Source organism: Acomys minous, assembly GCF_964271855.1.
Source record: "Acomys minous genome assembly, chromosome: 15".
NCBI lineage: Eukaryota > Metazoa > Chordata > Mammalia > Rodentia > Muridae > Acomys > Acomys minous.
This window is the reverse complement of record NC_140497.1, coordinates 60,367,508-60,385,753: the sequence shown is the minus strand read 5'-3', so window position 1 is coordinate 60,385,753 and position 18,246 is coordinate 60,367,508. Positions and strand designations below refer to the sequence as shown.

Genomic DNA, 18,246 nt, shown 5'->3' with positions numbered 1-18,246 from the left:
TTTATTTTGTGGGCCAGGATATCTGTTTCTGTTTGATGCAGGTGTATGATAGTCAGTCTAGTGCAAAATGGCATTTATTTGTCACTTGAATTTCGTGTAGCTCTCTCCGGTCTCTCTAACAGATGACGCACATGTGTAAGCGAAGGCTGTCTTCCTGTTGCTGTTGTTGAGATAGAATCTCTCATATATCTAACCCAGGGGCTGCCTTAACTCATGATAAATCCCCTGCCTCAGCTTCCTGGATACTGGGATAACAGGTGTGTGCCACCCACTGCATACACATTTCTACCTCTTCCTCCAGAGGTACGCATTAGCAACGGGGTGTGCAGCTGTCCACATCTTCTTCTGTGAGTTTATAAAGATGTCCATTTTAGCCTTAACTGAATTACTGCTTTTTTATGATAGTTTTGTGGGGGGTGGGGGGGGGCGGGGGACGTCTTAGCGTGTAGTCCAGACTGGTGTGGAGGTAGAAATCCTTTAGAGTATTGGGGTGTTGCCTCTGCTGTAAGCCCCTCTCACTCCCCCCATATCTTAGAGTGTCAAAGTTTCAACATGTGGGATCAATCTTAGGGCATCACCCCCTACCCCCAGCTGTTGAGAGACTAGCTGATATGGAGGTATTTGCAGTTTGGAGGGAAGTCAAACTGATGTGAATTCAGCATAGAGACTTAAAATTTAACATTTTTATATAGATTCTTAAAGGCCCAAATTGTAGGGTGTCAAGTATAGGTCCGTGAGGGTGACTAGGTATCTCAGCTTCTAGATCGTTAAGAAAGGAGCGATCAGAAGAACCATAAAGCTTTGCTCACTTCTCCACGTAAGCCAACTGCAACCGATGGCAGGCATCCCTGAGACGAATGCTCTTTATCTGTGTAAACTGCGTATTTAAGCTTTTCCACTGGATGGAGCCTCTTGCTGCTTTATTTATTATAAAGTATGCATTGATTTCAGCGTTGTTAGAAATATGAAACAGTATGATTTGTCAGTGACCTGTTGCCCATTGTAAGCATGTTAGGCAGGTGTTGATAATATTGACATCATTAAAGAAGGTGGTTTCTTCTTCAGCACCACAGTAAGGGCTCGCTCTCCTTATCTTTACTTATGTTGCTTCCTGTGTCAGGTAAATGATTTTTTTGCTTTGAATGTTTTAATAAAACATTGTAGAGACCAAATTGTTTTTAAAAGTCCCACATTTTATAGCAAAACTATTTTAGTGACTATTTTAGTACTTGCAGGTGCATGAAGCATCTTTTTTGAACTGTAATTTCCTTGTAGATAGTACAACTAGCACACATTTTTTTTTTCCTTCTCTGACGCTACATTGTTGGTAGCATTGAAAAAATGATTGTCCCAGCACTTTTAAGTCTTACTATTTGGCTTAACTACATAATGGCATTTATAAGTTGCTTTACAACGATTTAAAAAAATATCCCCGATATATATAATTTCCATTAATAGAGTGGATAAAGAAATTCTGTTTTCTCTATGATTTACTCTGCAAATGTTAAATTACCGACACAACTTATTCTCACAATTTTAATTCTGAGTTATTACTTAAATTGTAAAATTCATGAATAAATGATTCTACTTATTATTTTTAATCTGTCCTATTCTACAAAGAGCGATTGATAAAGAATGAACTTTTATTATTGCTTTTTTTGTTTTTTCCTTTATTATTTATTAATTCATTTATATTACATCTCATTTGTTATCCCATCCCTTGTTTCCTCCCATTTCTCCCTCCCTCCCATTTTCCCCTTACTCCCCTCCCCTATGACTGTGACTGAGGGGGACCTCCTCCCCTTGTATATGCTCATAGGGTATAAAGTCTCTTCTTGGCTTGCTTTTGTTTTTTTAAAAAGGACTATTTACTTAACACTTTTTATTTTGTGTGTACGCACATTTTGCCTGCATGTGTGTGTGTGCACCGTGTGTATTTGGGTTCCCTGGAGGCCAGAAGGAGGCCAGACGCCCTGGGACTGGAGTTGTAGATGCCTGTGAGCTGCTATGTAAGTGTTGGCAATTACATTTGGGTCCTCTGAAAGAGCATCCAGTGCTCATAACCAGTGGGTCATCTCTCCAGACCCCAAGGGATTCTTTTTTAATTAAAAAAAAACCCTCTATTTTAAATATTTAATTAATTTTTTGGACAAAAATCACTTATTTTTACACTGTGAGTGCTGGAATCAAAGGTGGACACTACTGTGCCCATTGAATTCTCTGCTTTTAAAACAGTTTTTATTTAATATGATACTTAAAAAAAAAAAAATATGATACTTAATTTTAAGTTTTTATTATAAATAGAAGAGAAAAGAAGCAGAAATTGATTCCTTTTTTATTGGTGGTGGTGTTGGCATTTTGAGACAGTCTTGCTGTGCAGTGCAGGCTGCCGCCTGCTCTAGCGTCTCTAGCCTTGGGAATACGGAGTCCGTCACACCTGGTCCCAGGCTTTGTACTTAGGAATGAGAAGCACAAATAAAGTGGTACCTGTAGGCTAAGCTGTCTGCCTGGCCAAGAATTTATCATTTGTATTGAAGTACAGTTTAATGTTAAGTAGTTGACTTACTTACTTCATTTTCAACCTTCAGTTATAAATGTAGCACATCCCAAAATGGGAATATGGGAAATCAGAGACAACAGAGAAGATTAAGAATTTAAAATACTACTGAAAATCCTGTCACCCGGAGAAACCACTGTCAGTCTTCTGGGTACCTGCTCCTCCATAATGCTTACGCATTATGGGAGTCAGTGCAGACGAACAGACCCGTGACTGTGTAGACCTGGAGCATCCACTACAGCGCAGGTGCTTCTCTTCTTTAGTAGTGACGCATCAGCTTATTTTCATGTCGGTATTTTTCTGCACTGAGTGTTACTGGATTTTTTTTTTTTTTGAGGTGAGGGGCAGGGTATCTCTGTTTATCATTGGTTGTCCTAGACTTGATTTGTAGAGTAGGTTGGCCTTGAACTCCCCGAGGTCCACCTGCCTCTGCTCCCCGAGTGCTGAGATTAAAGGCGTGTGCCACCAGGCTTGGCATGTTACTGTATTAACATGTTTATTCTCACCCATGTTTTCCATGTAATTTACTTAGCTACTTTTACTGTTGGACACGTAAGTTTTCATTTTTTAAGAATAAGGGGAATTAAACTTGAAATTTTTGATAGTCTTAGAAGTAGTAGAATGCAAGTAGAACAACACTGAATTTGTGTTGATAACCAAATTCAACAGGTTTTGTTTTTGTTGAAAATATGTGCCAGTCTATATAGTCAGTTAATAATAATGATCAGTAATGAAGTAAATCCAAGATTTTTGTAGTGTATTTTTCTCTAAACTTATGTTTCACTTTGAAATACATTTCACAATACATTACATGAGCATCAGTCAATTAGGGATTGGTTTTACCTTTGGTGCTAAGGATGGAAGCGAGGGCAGTTCATACACTGGGTGTGTGGGCTCCCGAGCTGCTTCGCTAGCCAGCCTCCGCTGGTGTGCTTATGCTTTGTTTTTCTATTAGTTATTGGCCAGGTGGCTATATGATTCTGCCATGCTTTAAAAAAAAAGGTTCCTTGACATCACTGGCAGAATATTGGTTGTAATATTATTTTTATTCTTTTAGTATCTGTAGAAAAGACAGTGAGTCTATATCATGTAGCCTCTAGAGTGGAGGACCTCAACCGTCCTGATGCTGCAGCCTTCAGTACAGTCCTCATAATGTGGCGGCCCCAACCGTGACATTCTCACGGCTGCTGCATAACTGTGGTTTGCTACTGTTACAAGCTGTAATGTAAATATCTGTGTTTTCTAGTGGTTTTCGATGAACCCTGTGAAAGGGTCGTTTGGTGCCCAAAGGAGTTGAGACCCCCAGGTTCAGAACCACTGTTCTGTAGGTTTAATATCATCCACATCAGTCCTGATCTAGTAATGTGTGTATTTTTTCTTTAGCAGCCTAGCTATATATTTTTTAAATTACTGGGCTTCTCATAGCCAGCCTCCAGGTTCACTGACTTCCTCTAACCTGTCTTAATGACCTTCTTTCTTCTATGCAGATTATCACTTGCTTTCTTTGGATATAATTTGCTTTCCCTAATCTCTCAGAGTAGAAGTGAAGTTACTTGCTTTCTCCTTGTAAGCATACTAGAAATTCTGACTGTTTGAAAGGTTTACTTCTAGATTTTTCTATTTTAGAGCGCTGGAATTCTGTTGTTTTTCAGGTTAGCCTCTAATCCCTGGCTGAGGGGATCCTTTTTGTCACTCTTCGGAGTATCTGGGGCAGAAGACAAACAACTGTCTGGCTTCTGATATCTCTTAGATCTGGGATTATTGCTAAGTTTGTTAGTTTCCAAATATTTGTTGTTGTTGTTTTTCTAATTCCAATGTGGTGAGATTTTAACTTTATTGAAATTTGTTTTATAGCTCCAAATATAATCTTGGTAAATGTCTTATATGAATTTGAAAAGAATATTATTGGGTACAGTGTTCTGTAAATACCAGTTATGTCAAGTTGGTTTATTGTTTTATTTATGCCTTAATATTTTTGGGTGAATGTCAGGGCTGGTATTTTCTGCCAGAGAGCATGCTAGCTTTGTCATTGCAGTGACAAAGTATCTGAAGGAAACAACCTGAGGAAGGACTTACTTGGTCTCGTAGTTTTGGAGCCTTAGTCAGTGCTTGGCGGGCTCCATGGTGTAGGTTCTGAGGTGAGATGGAACTTGGCGGGAGAGGACATCGTAGGACAGGGGACTCAGCGAGGACAGCAGAGACAGAGGTCTGAACAGATCATTGTCCTCTCCAGGGACCTCTGAAAGTTTCTTCCAATAATGCCATCAAATTAGGAATCTGTCAGTGGATTAATCAATTGATTTGGCCAAAGCTCTGCTGTCCTGTTCACCTCTCTGTGGTTGGATCCACTAGCTAGGGACCATGCCTTCAACACTACAGCCTTTTGGTAGGCACATCATATCCAGACCATAACAGAATGCTCACCTTTTCATGTAGGCAGGTGGAATGGGAGCAAAGCATCTTAAGCTAAGGGGAGGCTAAGAGGCAGGCTCTTGCTAGGTTGCTGTTGGAGTCGTGATCCCTCAGCCTTAGCCTCCTGAGAAGATGGGTTGCAGGTACACACCGACTCCTGGCCCCTGTGCAGGTCACACACCAGTGAGTACCGTGCTGGAGATGAAAGCTAGGAACTCTGAATTCCTGCAGGCTGCCAACAGGCTTGTTACTGTAGCCCTCCATGAACACCCAAAGTGCTCTCCTGGCTTCTCTTGTTCTTCAGTAATGTTCTGCACAGACCAGGTGAAGCTTAGCCTCTGGTCTGCGTCCAGATTGGAAAATACCCTAGTTAAGAATAAGCCTGAGCGTAGGAAAACCTTCAAGGACCTCACCCCCCTCCGGAGTCTCGTCCTCGTGCTGTCCTGGGAATACAGTTTGTAGAATTCAGTTGCTTTTTCTAGTTCTCAAAAAGAAGTGGTCTATTGCAAGCTCTCTTTTGTACCTAGACATGAGTATATTCCTGTTATTTTTTAAAATGCCTAGAATTTTTGATTTGGGGAAATAATTTTATACTACTTGGTACTTAGGTATTAATATTTAGATTTTAGCTTTAAAACTTTTAAAAAGCATTGTTTTTAGAAGTGTAATTTATGTCTTAAAAGTTACTGATTTAAGTATACAGGTTGAGTTGTAATAAACATATACAAATAGAGTTATGTCCAGTACCGAGAAACAGCGTTCTCTTCACATTCAAGTTTTCTGTTCTCTGGCAGCCACTGGTTTATTTTCTGTTTGCATGTTTCCCTTTTCTGTGATGCAGATGTGGAGTCTGTGCAGTGTGTCTTGCAGGCCTTCCTGTCACAGCACTCTCATGACACTAGCTCACCTCTCTTTATGCTGTATTGTTAGGTTGTGTAGGGTATGCACATAATTTATTGATCCAGTTTTGGGTTAATAGATCTTGGGTTGCTTCTAGGATGGGACTATCATACGAACTTTGATTTCACTTGAGCCAACACCTGGGAATGGTATTGCCAGGCTTCGCAGTACCAGGCTACATGAGATCCTGACGCATTGTTTTCTACAGTGGGTGTGCGGCTCGACAGTCCTTGCGCCACTCTTTGGCAGTTTCATTTGCTTCAGGTGTTCGGTGGCCTATACTCAGTAATGCCAGGATATTCGCATTTTAGCCATTTTAATGCATGTGTGTGATTAGGAGTCTTGTTATGACTTTCATTTGCATTTCTATAATTAATGATATTAAACGTATCTTCAACTGTGTTGGTGTATTTTTCTCTTGTGAGGTGTATGCCCAGATCTTTGTACACTTAAGAAATTGGTTATTTGCTTATTATTGAGGTTGACCAATAATTTGCTTGCCTTTTTATGTTTATTGGCGTTTTTGAAGAGAGTTTAACTATGATGATACTCGGTTTCCTTCTCTTTCCCTTTCTCTTTCTTTTTTCCTCTCCCTCCCCCTCTCTCTTCCTCTCTTTGTTGTTGTTATTGTTGTTGTGTTTTGTTTGTTTGTTTGTTTGTTGTTTTGAGACAGGGTCTGACTGGCCTGAAACTTGCTAAGTAGGCCAGGCTGGCCTCAGAGTCACTGAGACCTGCTTCTCTCTGCCTTCCAAGTGCTAGGATTAAAAGCCACCACTGTGCCTGGCAATTTCTTTTATGCTTCATGGTTTTTACTTTCTTTTTTTCTTTTTTCTTTTTTTTATTTTTTTGATATCTTAGCTAAGAATTATTTTATCTCATGTTTGCCACAGAAGTTTTAAGGGTCTTGTTTTTATATTTAAATCTGACTTAATTTTATTTTTATATAAAATATGAGGAAAAGATTGATTTAAAAAACTTTGCACAGTTCACCATTCTGTTACTATGATTGTACTTCAGGATTACAAAGTTTAAATTTACAGTTAATAAACAGTACTTCTTCAAAAATAATAAAGCATTACTACACAAGAGGCAAAGATGTTTTTAGGAACTTTAGTAAAAGATTTTCATGGACTTCTGTCAGATGACACTGTAGCAGATGAACAAAAAGCAAAGCTATATATAGTAGCTAAATATACCATTTATAATCATAATTGGGTGGGTAGTTTTAACTCTGCTTTGAAAAGAGAGATTGTTGTAGGTATTTTCAGAACATTTGTGGGAAAATATTAAAAATTTGGCCATCATACTAGATAATAAAGCTCCAGTGTATTCCAAAAGTGATAATAATATGCACTTGTCTGTGTTAATGTCGTAGCTGTTAGTGGTGTGTGTAAGTTTAAAGTAACATTTAGCACTCAGCCTTTCTCTTATTAGCCACATTCAGATGTTCACTGAGATCGAGCGCCCTTGGCATAGGGATGAAGAAGCAAATTGAAGACTGAATCAACTGAGTCCTTATTTTTTGTAGCTCAGTCAATATAGAAACCTCAAAGTTGTAGATAATAAGGGGGTACTGTGTAGTGTTCAATATATGTATTCATCACATAGTACTTAAATCAAAGTATACATATCGTGCCTTCAATTTTTAATTTTTTTAATGGTAGAAACTTGATAAATCTTTCTTGTAGCTTTTGGAATTGCTATCTGTAGTGAATACTGTTGAGGAGTACCCCAGAGCTTCTTCCTGTCTGCACTGTAAATTGGTACCCTGTAAATCAGCCTTTCTCCATTCGTCGTCTTCTCTGTTGACCCCAGCCTTTGGTAACTACTCTTGTAGTCTGAACTACGAGATCAACTCTTGAAGAGTTCATGAATGTGTGAGATCATGTAATACGTGCCTTTCTGTGCCTAGCTAAACCCAGTGCCACCGTATTGTAACAGATGAATTCTTTTGTTATCGCTGAGTAGTCTATCATACATGCATTCCCCCTTCCTTGTAAAAATCTGCCTGTTGGTGAACATAATTATTTCCATTTTATTGGTTAATATGGAGCATACATATATATACATTATATATATTAATTATGTGTATATAACGTGTATATATACATACATATATGTATATAGTGTATATATAATGTATACACACATACATATATATGATGAGCATAGATGTCGGTTTCTCTTGAGCATACTGGTTACAGTTCCTTTATATTCAATTGTGGAGTTGGTGGATTGTTGTTAATGTTGCTGAGGAATATTCATGCTGTTTTCTATAATGGCTATATTAATTTACATTCCTACCAACAGTATATGAGAGTTCCTGACAGCACTTGTTACTTTCTTTTTTGATACTTTTTTAATATTTAAAATTTTTTAATATAGTTAGGAGCTATTTCATTGTGGTTTTGATTTACGTTCCCTAATGAGTAGTGATATTGCGCATTATTCGTGTACCAGTTGATCATTCCTGTGGTTTTGCTACTTTTTTCTTCTCTCTCTCCTCCTTGACGGTGTGTGTGTGTGTGTGTGTGTGTGTGTGTGTGTGTATGTGTGTCTGCAGATTGGACCTAGAGCCCACCCATGCATAAGAGGTGAGTGCTCTGTCATCGAGCCGTACCCTTAGCTGTCTTACAGCTTCTTTTGAGAAATGTCTGTTTGCTTTATTGCTTCTGTGTGTGTTGAGGGTGTGTGTGCTGGACCCAAAGGCTGACACTGAGTGTCTGCCTCACTTACTTCCTACCTCGCTCCTTTTTTCTTTTTGTTTTAACTGAAATTTTTTATACACTATATTTTGATCATATTCCCTCATAGTTCCTTTTACATCCTTCCCAACTCTACTCACCCAACTTTATGTTCCTTTTTTCTTCTTTCAAAAACAGAACATAAAATGCAATAACCCCCACAGAATAAACAAACAAAAGACCATGGGGCCTGCCCTGAGTGTTGTTGATACACCCAGCGAGACTCCATCCCAGAAAACTGGTCTTTCCCTGTGGATAGCTACTGCAGATAGATTCTTGGGTAGGGGTAGGACCCTGCCACCACATTGCCCTCAATGCTGGCACCCCATGTGGCTTACACCTGGTGCAGGTCTTATGTGTGCTGCTGCCAGTCTGGATAAGTTCATATGCTTGTCAGTCCTATTGCATCTGGAACATACTGTTTCCATGGAGTCATCCATCGTCTCTGGCCCTTAAAGTCTTTCTGCCTTCTCTGCCTTCTGCCCCCCTCATTGAGCACCGAGGGGGGGGCTTGATGAAGACATTGCACTCAGGACTGGGTGCTCCGCGGTCTACGGGCTGCTCATTCAGCATGGGTTTCTGTGCTAATTACCAACTACAGCAAGAAGCTTTTCTTGCTCTTTGCTTTTTGAGGTGCCTGGAACTCCCTGGTTTGGCTAGCCTGGCAGCCATCAGTCCCAGGGATCTTACTGCTTCTGCCTCCGCAGCTGTAGAGTTAGAAGTGTGTGCCTCCATGCCTGGCTTTTTATGTGCTTTCTAGAGATTTAACTCAGGTCCTTATGCCCTTGTAGAAAACACTTATTCAGTCTTTTCAGCTCAGTTTTTGTTAATTTTTGAGGCAAGTCTTACTATGTTTCCCATGCTGGTCTGCAATTCCTGAGCTCTGGTTTGCTTTGATCTCCTATTTGGAATTTGGGGTGTACTACTTTGGAACGTAAAATTAGGCATTGTACAGACTAAAGATCTTATTCTTAAATCAAGCACAGAATGCTTACTGAAGGTACAGAAATTTAGTACTTATTTAACTTGTTACATATTACAAACTTGCTTTTTCAATAAACCCTTGATGCTTGGTTGCTTGCTTGTGTCTCTAAGGATTAGTACACGGTCTAAAAGCCTAACAGTAGTTGTTTGAAATTTAGTCCAAGTTATATCTGTGATTAACAGCACTGAAACTGTCACTTTAATGATTATGGCTTAATACTTGATGAGTTTAATGAAGTGTAATTGAAACAGCATCACACGTGATAGGTACGAGGGCTTGCCTCCTGCTCTTACCACCTGCTGCTTGTCTGTCAGAGGCCACTGGTTGGTCTTTAGGTCCTTTCTGTTTTCCTTGAGATTCTTTCCTAAAGATGTTACTGGAGTGCTTTCTGTAGTTATAAAACTAAACTGAGGTGCCAGTCATAAGGGGCTTGTTGTTGTTGTTTGTGTTTTTGATTTTTTGTTTTTTGAGACAGGATTTCTCTGTGTAATAGCTCTGGGTGTCCTGGAACTCATTCTGTAGACCAGGCTGGCCTTGAACTTAAAGAGATCTGCCTGCCTCTGCCTCCCAAGTGCTGGATTAAAGGAGTGTGCCACCGTTGCCTATTACTAAAATAGTACCTGGCCATAGGATATATTCAATAATAATTTTATATATAAGTAATTATCCATATTAATTTTTATTAATAATAAATATATTGGCTTGACAAGTTTTTTAATGCCTTTGGTTTTAATAGGGTAATTTTGATTTTCTAGAATAAATTTTTAAGTGTCTGTCTCTCTTCAGGGTTTTGAAAATTTGCGGCGGACTGGTAGATAATTCTTAGAAGTGAAGTGAAAGGGCATTGGGCCTTCTTGTAGTCCTCTTTCACTTCTTAATTTGATAATTTTGAATTATGTCTATATCTGCTTACCTCCTACTAAGAAGGCTGAGACTTTGTCTCATATGCTGTCATTCTCTGTCCCTGTTGTCACCATCTGCCATGTAACAATCGTCTTCATTCTTTGAATGATGCCTATGCAATAATAATGGCATACTCAGCACTTCTTAGACATTGCATTTTAAGTCCTCTGTTTCATAAGAGGAGGTAGCAGGACTTTTTTGCCTTTCTCCATCTTACCACTTTTCCTTCTCCACCTCAGTTTCTACCTTTTGTTTTTGACCAAGTTGATAACACTTATATCCGGTTTATTTTTATTTTATTTTATTTTGTTTTTATGTTCATTTTTTAAGAATGAAAGCTTTCAGATGTTGCTAAGTTAACTCTAAAAGCTGAACACAGTAACTTTCACTTAATCCCCGTTTCTATCCTCCAGCTCCTCCCCCAGAGTCCTCTCCCAATATTCTGGATTGTTTCCTTTTGTTTAGAATTTCTAGTGCTTTTTGTAAGAAAAAAAGACTATGTACACACAAATTTATATATACATACATACACACATTTTAAATTTAAGATTTATATTGGTTGCTTTTGATAAGTATGACTTTGAAAACAATTAGACTTAAGTTAGTCAGTTGCCACTTAAAGATTTACTCGTCGAAGTCAGAGGGCTTCCGTAACAGTTTTACAGAAGACATTTGTCCAATTGGCTTCAGAAAGTTAGTGCTGGGGCGCTGGCCCCAACTCTGTTTATTATTGTAACAGACTGGAGAGGAGACTAAATGTTTGTCCTCCTGTGTCTGCTGGGGCTGTAATGAGGAAAGGGTATGACCTAAGAATTTGGAACCCGCAGTTCTTGCTGAAGCCTTTGTCCAGCCTAGAGAAGCATTTCCTTTGCTTGGGCAGAGGCTAGCATCCAGGCTATCGGCTAAGGACTGCTGGGGCCCCAGGCAAGAAAGGGTCTGTGCTCAAGATCTCTTCCCGTTTGCTTCTCATTGTGTTATGCCTAACAGCTATAATCAGGAGCTTTGCAGAGCCTAAGAGATTTGCACGTCCTCTTCTGGCAAGACCCATCTTACTTGCAAAATGATTTGTAAGACTTAAATAATATGAGGAGAAACTAGAGAATCAGGTGTGGGAATGTTTTTAAAAATGTTGAGCTGAACAAAAACCTGGAAAAAGGGCAGTTCGTTGATATGAGGTTACTTATTATGACCAGGGACTCAGTGTCTTTCAAGGGCACTGGAGCTGGTTCTCTGAGCGCTCTCTCTCTCTCTCTCTCTCTCTCTCTCTCTCTCTCTCTCTCTCTCTCTCTCTGTGTGTGTGTGTGTGTGTGATATGTAGTGCATGTGTGGAGGTGTACATGTGCTATGGCAAGGACTGCGCTGTTGGTCCTTGCCCTCTGTCTTGTTGTTTGCTGCAGGCCAGCTGGCCCTTGAGCTTCCAGAGGTTCTCCCGTCTCCACCTCCTGTTTGACAGTAGGAGCACTGGGATTCAAAGCGCAGGTATGCTATTGCACTCAGCTGTGTGTGGCTCTGGGGATTCAAACTCAGGTCCTTATACTTGGGGGCTAGCAGGTTACTCACTGAGCCGTCTCCACAGCCCAGCTCTTTATTGTAGACTCTTTAGCCGTAGCAGAATCATCGTCGTCGTCGTCGTCGTCGTCATCATCATCATCATCATCTTAGTAGTTTACAGATGTCTGGCATGTCCAAGACCAGTGTGTTAGCAGAGTCAGTGTCTGTTGAGGCCTTGTATTCTGCTTCAAAGATGGTTACCTCTTCTATCTACATAAGAAAAGGGGGACCCAGGCTCCTTTAGCACTTCTTATAAGGGTACTAATCCCATTTCGTGGCTCACTTCCCAAAGGCCCACATTGTAATACTGTCACATTGGGGATTAAATTTCCACATAAGAATTTTGTGGAGATATGTTTAGATCATAGTACTGGTATAAGCCTTTGAAGTCTGAAGCAGAGTACAGCCAGCCTTTCCTCTTACTTGTCTGTTGTTTTGGCTGGCCTTGAACTTGTTATCTTTGTGGTTTAGCCTCCCAGGTGCTGGGATTATAAATGTGCACCGTGTCTGTTTCCTGCAGACCAACCTAAGCATGTTATGAGGAAAGACTCAAAAGATATATTTAGAACTCTTAATAACCCATAAAGAAAAATTTTGGTATTTTTTTTCTCTTGCTTGACACTGGTATGAGAAATTCTCTCCCTTTATTCCCACATTTATCCGAAAGAGCTCACCTTTTCTCAGGGCTCTATCATGGTATAGGTTTGTGTAACTATCCTGCAGTCAATGTGAAAAAACTAGTCTATTACCACCACAAAGATCTCTCCCTCAGACTACCCCATAACTTAGTGACACGCTCTTACCTCTTCGTTCTCGTCTCCTTTTCTGCCTTCCTTGTCTTTCACATGTGACCAGCATGGTGTCTGTGCCACAGGTTTCCTCTTTTAAAGTTGAAACTAGCTTCCAGACTTCTTTGATTGCAGTCTATGGCAAGAGTTATGTTTAATGGTATGACCCTAGTACTCACATATACAAACATGTATTTGTATTTAGGAAAACACCTTTCCCTGAACTCAGGAAATAAGCCCTTGCTATTACTAGATGACATTTTATTTCATTTAGCAGTCTGATTGTGACTCTGTGTTGCTGGGCCAAAAGTAAAGACACACTTTGTTAGGATATTGATAAACTGTTCTTCGTAAGGTTTGTTTCAGTTTCCTCTCTTAGTGTCCATGTAGAACATTAATGCCTAAGTAGCTAGTTTAAGTACTTTGAATGTTGCTCATGCTTTCAAACCAGTCTACCTGGAGATAAATATCTTATGCTTTATGTAGAACAGAGAGAGAGTAAAAGAAGCCTTGAGCTTTCCCTAGAGGCTTATATCATTTTAGTATCTGCCTTTTAAATTTTACATTAAACAATCTTGTTTAATGCCCCCCAAAATAATTTTGAAAAAAAACTCTATGTTCTTACACATTATATATTTTTAAACATTTTATTTGGATGTTAATGTGAATTCATAAAATGTTGGAAAGAGCCATTGAATCCCTTACCTGGTTTCCTTATTGTTGACATCTTACATAGCCATAGAATGATATAAAATTCAAAAAATTGTCATTGGTTTACTGTATGCTTCTATTCTAATTATAGTTTACCAAATGTATAGATTAGTGTAACCACCCTGCAGTCACCCCTTACCCAGCTGGCAAAGACCACGCCCACAGGAGGCGGTTATCAGCTGTGGACATACTAAAGCCCAACTAAAATCCCACACTTGGGATTAAAACAAAACATATTTATATCACATAGCTAAGTTTACAAAGAAACCAAAACTTCCATTACATTTGGTATTGTCACTGTTACGTATTTTTGCATTTCTAATAGGTGTGTGGTGATGGTAGCTTTTGTTGGCAGGCAGGCGCTTTCTTGCTTTTCCTTTGGTTTTGGGGATTAAACCCCAGGCCCTTGTCATATGCAAGGACAGCCCTCACAAGGTCTCACCAGATTTCCCAGGCTGGCTTCAAAACTTGAAATTCTCCTGTGTTAGTCTCCTAAACTGGTATAAAGATACACTGTTACCTTTGTCTCCAGGTAGTCTTTAATTTGCACTCCCCTAATGATTGCCTTAGCATATGTTTTTCATATGCTTATTTCATTATCTTCTTCTGTTTATCTCTTTTATCCACTTTCTAAATGATGTTGAGAGTTCTTAATATATCCTGCATATGAGTCCTTTTTAGATAAGTGATTTTCCCAAGTCTGTAGCTTTTCCTTCATACTCTTCCCCTTTCTTTTCTTCTTGGTTCTGTGGTGGACTCCCTTTGTAGTCCGCTTAGACCCAGAGCTCACAGAGACCTACCTGCCTCTGCCTCCCAGACTGCTGCTACAGGCACTTCCCTGCATACTCTTAACAGTATTTTGTGGAACAAAAGCGTTCAGTTTTGATAAAGTCTAACTTACTAGTTTTTGTTTGCTTGTGGATCGTGTATTTGAAGTCATGTTAAAGAACGGAGCCAAGTTCTAGGTCCCTATGATTTTCTCTTTTATAGATCCAGTGGTCTGAACTTAAATGTGTGGTCTATCTAGGGGCTGGAGAGATGGCTCAGTGGTCTGAATTAAATGCGTGGTCTATCCGGGGGCTGGAGAGGTGGCTCAGTGGTGAACTCTTTGCTCTTCCAGATGATTAGGTGACTAGAGTTCAGTTCCCAGCACTTACTCTGAGTGCCTTGCAACCCCCCCCCCCCCCCCCCCGTGCAGCTCCAGTGGCAGTTCTCCTTGCTGCATGTGCATGCCTTACCCACCCAACCCTACCCCCCCATGCTGCATGTACATGCCTTACCAACCCAACCCTACCCCCCCCACACAACACACTTTTAAATGTAGATGTATTTTGAGTTTTTTGTATTAAGTTTGAAGATCAGGCCAGGGGTCTCTTGGTCAGGTTTCCTTTATTTGCCTAGCATTTTATATTAAATTTGCCCTAGTATAATTGTTGAAAGGTTATCCTTTCTACAGTAGGCTGCTTCCCCCAGGCCCCCAAGTACTTTTGCCTGCTTTTGTGTTAGGCTTAATCTGTTTGCTTACTGTATCTGTCCCTCTGGTAATCCCACACAGTCTTGATTACTGCAGTAACATAATCTTGAAATCAAGTTGGAGCAACTCCTGATATTTTTTTTCCCCAAAACTGAATTTAGCTATTCTATACCTTTCCATTTAAGGTTTGGATCATCCTATGTCTATCTTTAAAAAAAAAAAATCTTAATTGGCATTTTAATAGGATTGCATTCTACTCAGATCTTTTTTCTTTACATATATTTTGTAAAAAATTTTTAAAATACGGGGTCGGAAAGATGGCTCAGTGGTTCCAAGCACTTGTTTATCTTTTAGAAGACCCAGGTTAGGTTCCCACAGTGGCCATGGTGAATTTTTAACTTTAGCTCCAGGGTATATGGCACCCTTTCTGGTCTCCGAGGCCACTGCATACATGTGATTCATATATATGCAGGCAAAATATACATACAAAAATAAAAAATGAATTTAGAAGATAATAAACTTTTAATATAGAAGTCTCATATTTTACTAATTATAACTAAGTATTTGGTGTTTTAAGATATTTGTAAATGATGTAATTTTTATTTGCTTTCTGTGTAGTCCTAAAAAATTATTTGTGTGTGTATATAGTCATTAAAATAGTACTTAATAGACATCACATAGAGATGCTATAAAGGATGAATTCATATGTAAACTACTAAAACAGTGCTTTGAACATAGTACAGTCCTTGGTAATTACGATTTAGTAGTTGGAAATGGGGCACTTCCTTCCCCCATTTTCTGCATGATGAGCCCCTGATGGGGCTTACCCATTTGCAGCAAGGCTAGCTATTCATCCAGGGCAGTCCTCTAGTCAGCCAAGGTAGAATCTCCCTGAAATTCCTCTAGGGACTCTGCTCAGAGCCTCCATCCCAGTGCATATAGCTAGTGTACTGTAGTCAAGAGCTGGGGCCAGGAGACTTTGGCTTTTAAGCTCCATGTGACTGAGGGCGTTTGCTTCATATTCTGTTTTCTTCTATTTACTTCACTTTTCACTTTAGTTTCTCTCCCATCCCTCAAGTGTGTGTGTGTGTGTGTGTGTGTGTGTGTGTGTGCGCGCGCATGCATGTGTGCGCGCACACGCGCTGATGACTGGCTTTTGAATGTACTGTTCCTCTCTGGACAAAACCATATTTTCCTTCTTTACTGAGTTTTAGATCATCTCCATGTGCACATTGGATACCCATCCTTAAGGATACTTTGTATTCTGCATTTGTACTGCTGTCTTGGTTTCTTTCTACACTGTGATGGTCCTTCAAGCTTTTAATCCATTTGAAGTTTCCCTACACTGAAATCTAGATATTGATAAGATCTGGGATATGCGTTGCCACATTCTCTGACAAAGGAGTACCCCTACAAATGTAATTTAAAATAGTAATAGTGGACTTGGTGCTATACTTGGGATTTGGTTAGCAACTGCTCTTGTTTACGTAGTTAGTTTTCACTTTGGGCTGATTTTGTCAGGTTGTAAGGTACACGCCTTTGGGAAACTCCGCAGTCCTTCTAGATCAGTCTTTGAACTTGATGAATTTCACTTGATGCCTTCAGTCTTCTCTTTGAGTTCAGAGGCATACTCTTTCTCATTGTTTCTTAATTGTAATATGATGGCATTTCAGTGTCTTGGTAAGCAGTGACCAGGGAATTATAAACATATTTGGGTCATGGTCTGTTACTTTTCTTTGTAGCTTTTATTTCAAAATCATTCTAATTGCTTATGTTTATGTTTATAGGGAGTGTGTAGTATCAGCTCCCAGTTGCTGTAACAAACTGATACCAATTTTTAAAGGAGCAAAGTTTTATTTGGCTTAGAGTTTTCAGAGCTTTTAGTTGATGGTCAGCTTGTTGTGTTTCTACAGATCTGTGGGAAGCAGAGCACCATGGTGTCAGGCATGTGTGAAGAAGGTGGCTGACTTCATACAGACAGAGGTCTGGAGGACGTGGCTTTCAAAGGCACACTCCCAGTGACCTGTGTGCTCTCAGCCGTCCCATCTCCTCGCATAGCCCGTTAGCTGTGGACTTAGCATTGGTGAGGTTAGCATCCTCATGAGGCTAGCCTGTCAATAGCTCCACTCACTGGGACTAAGCCTTAATACATGAGCCTTAGGAACCATTGCATACACACTATGACAATAAAAAGATTGAAATCCAAGTGGTTTTTTTTTTTTTATCAATTTTTATCTTTTTATCAATTTCTAAAAATGTCTCAGTTCCCTCTCAAAAATGAAAGGTATAGCTTTCAATTTCCAGTGACAAAGGGGGTTTATTTGCAAATGAATGTATAGTAGTAGAATAAGAATTATTTGTCAGGTTTTAGACTTAGAGATGAGCAATTGTCATGTGTTAAGATTGTTTTAACATTGTACATGTAATGTTTTTCCTTTGTGAGATAAACATAACCTGCTGCAGCTTCAGTTTACATCAGAGGTCTGCACACTGCCAGGTTCAGCATGCTAGCTATCCATTCTCTGTGATCTGTAAGCTAAGAGTAATGTTTGCTTTAAAGAAAAACCTCTAAGAATACTAAGTATGACACATAAAAAGGTGAGATTCAGATTTCAATGTTGATTTGACTAAGATGTAGCCACTCTTGTTTTGTGTGAACTCTGGCTGTTTTCAAGTGACAGCAGAGACTTTAGGACTCCTCTGGACTGTCCCTTACAGAGTAGTCAGGTGCCCCTTGCATTAGTTACTTGTAGATGCAGGCAGTTTTATGCCATTAGGAAGGAAGACCAGGGTTTTAGTGTTGACCTCTGTTGTTCCTCTGGAACACTTGATAGCAACGGTGGGCATATTCATTGCTCTAAATCCAGTTCCTTTGTGAAAAATAGAAAACACAGTAATTATTTTGTGTGTGGCCCCAGGTGTTGGGGTTGGCTACATTACCCACTGTGCATGCTTTGGTCACCACTGCTTGGTCTTCCACAATGAGCAATGACTTGGCACATGATTGGATGGAGTGTTAGTTGAATGAAAGAGAAGACCGGTTGGACTCTCATGTCTGTCAGGTAGGCACAATCACAGTATGGCTAACTTCTTCAAGGGGTTGCTTTGGAGGATTTGAAGTGCTTGTGTTAAACAATAATAGCATTTTGATGAAAATAAAGTTTCTTTAAATCTCATTATAGAGCACTATCAATTCACTGACTAGACTTATTGGTATAATT

General features: G+C 39.6%; 1 protein-coding gene across 5 annotated transcripts in view; it reads left to right on the top strand.

The window, feature by feature from the left end:
- Positions 1-18,246, top strand: part of CLOCK (clock circadian regulator) — an 85,428-nt gene that overhangs the window by 2,402 nt on the left and 64,780 nt on the right. Inside the window, exon 1 of one of the 5 annotated variants that reach the window (XM_084758161.1) lies at positions 18,062-18,087. The exons of the other annotated variants lie outside the window; for them this stretch is intronic. The gene's annotated coding sequence lies outside the window, so the exon portion shown is untranslated. Of the gene's footprint in view, positions 1-18,061; positions 18,088-18,246 lie in introns of those variants that run through there. 5 annotated transcript variants of the gene reach the window in all.